The sequence below is a fragment of the Cyprinus carpio genome, chromosome B15, assembly GCF_018340385.1.
Source record: "Cyprinus carpio isolate SPL01 chromosome B15, ASM1834038v1, whole genome shotgun sequence".
Classification (NCBI taxonomy): Eukaryota; Metazoa; Chordata; class Actinopteri; order Cypriniformes; family Cyprinidae; genus Cyprinus; species Cyprinus carpio.
This window is the reverse complement of record NC_056611.1, coordinates 1,798,608-1,800,654: the sequence shown is the minus strand read 5'-3', so window position 1 is coordinate 1,800,654 and position 2,047 is coordinate 1,798,608. Positions and strand designations below refer to the sequence as shown.

Below are 2,047 nucleotides of genomic sequence, written 5' to 3'. Positions count from 1 at the left end.
CTGACATTGTGAGGAAGATGACTTTATCTTCACGTCCAGCATCTGTGGAAGAGCTAAAAACAAAGATAAGAGAAAAGAGAAATTTGATCTCACCATTGACTTTACCCTATCATACCAAGATCCTAACTTCAACAGGCAGCTATGTTCCCTTTTAGACATTGAGGAACTTCCACAGAAGGCTGTCCTTATAGTGGTGCGATCTGAGAGTGATGCTAGTTCTGTAGCATCTGATGACACAGTAATATCGCCACATGCAAGGATGCCAGAGAGGGCTGAAATATGGACTTGCATTTTTCGACTGCCCACTTTTTCTTTTGAAGTAGAACTTGTACTTGCTGAGGGAAATGCTGCATACGAGACAACAGGAAAGACTTTGAAGTTAAATAGAGGACAAAAGCACAACATTCTTGAGACCCTAGCGGAACAAATGCATGGCTATAAAGCATACCCTAATGTTAAGGAAATTTCTATGGTAGCAGAAGCCCTTGTCAACAAGCATCCCTGTCTAAAAGAGCCAGGCTCTTGTGCAGGTTGGTACGGATGGAAGAACAGCCTAACATTTAAGATGGGCAACTACCGCACAAAATTAAGTCATGCTGGATCTCTGGAAGTTGCTGTAAATTCTGGAAAGAGGAGTAAAAACAATCCCCAAAAAGATGCCCCTCACACGAACATCAAAAGACCAAAAAGGGCAGAGATTAATTTCCTTCCAAATTTCCCAAGAGGTGAAGATGCTTCAAGCCTCGAACAACAAAGACAAAGAATTATAGATGAAGTTAAGATGACTGACAAAAATCTTGTCCTGATCACAAAGTTAATGGACAGCACTTTTGCTTTGCAGCGCAAAGAGATCGTCTGTAATGAGCTACCAGTTAATGAAATCCTGAAACGATGGCCTGCTCTTAAATTAGACTCACAGGTACAAATATTTTCTTTATTATAACTATTCAAGATCTTTACATTTAATTGTTTGTTGTGGTTGTGTTGAATGTTCAAAATGTGTAAGTTTCTTTTTGTGAATGTTTTACAGATCTGAGCTGAGTTTCACAGAGTGACAAATGTCAACCTAAAGAATCGTTTCTTTGCTCAACTGGACCAACATACCCCCCGGCTTCAGAGCCTGTTTCAGAAAGAAGCTTCTCGGACAGGAAAAGCTTCTGAACTCCTGGATCTGCTCTTCAGGATTTATGACCTCCAGGTCAGTTGGTTACAATTCTTAATGCCTGGTAAAGGTGCTTAATTATCTTTAGTTGAACTCTAATGGTTGGTTCATGAATAGTGTTGTGAGGCTATACTGATTAGCATCCATACTGAAAGAATTTTTTTATCTTACAATGAAAGGATCAAGTTGATGTCCATGTTAGACATGCTGTGGTACTCCGGGCTCTCTCTCCATATATGCATGAGAGTGATGTCAGCTTTTTCAAGATGTGGGACGTAAGTGTGCGTATTCAGCAGTGTCTATAGTTTATTAAAATAATTGCCGTCACATGTGAACACACCTATGATCTGATTGTGATTAATAGATATGCAGGTTGTGATTGCGTTTGCCTTTTTTGGACTGTCCTGGTATTTGACTGCAGGTTTGGTGTCAGCTTTAGAAAAATTTTAGTAATGGGTAATTGTTTCTCTTGTTGTCTTTAGGTGGAGCAGTCTGATGAACCGAACATCAATGATGTACCACTTGGGCTCCTCCTAAGCTATCAGACATCATCAGATGCCCATTTTTTCTGCCCAGAGAGGATTGCAGTTCTGATTGAGGGTAACACTGTTATTGAGTCCTCCACACTGTCTGATGCATTCATCATTCTCTTTGCACTTACATACACCCCGCACCTTAACTATCCAAAACAATTGCACAACACATATGACTTCGTCCAAAAGGTCTTGATGGGTCTTGAGGATGGAAAGTTGAGGCCTAGAGTTTTGAGTCTGAAAAATGACCTGTTAGCAGTAGTGTAAGCACATTTTTCTTGCTGTAAAACATCTAACAGATGGGTTTTATAGATATTGTTCCTTAAGTTTTAATGTGGTAAGTTGAATGAAG

The 2,047-nt window shown here is 39.9% G+C and overlaps 1 long non-coding RNA gene across 1 annotated transcript; it reads left to right on the top strand.

The window, feature by feature from the left end:
- The first annotated feature begins 1,053 nt into the window (after positions 1-1,053).
- Positions 1,054-1,827, top strand: LOC122139908. Its single transcript, XR_006156638.1, has 3 exons — positions 1,054-1,198; positions 1,342-1,437; positions 1,645-1,827. It is a non-coding gene; the product is annotated as an uncharacterized LOC122139908 (long non-coding RNA).
- Positions 1,828-2,047: the final 220 nt, after the last annotated feature.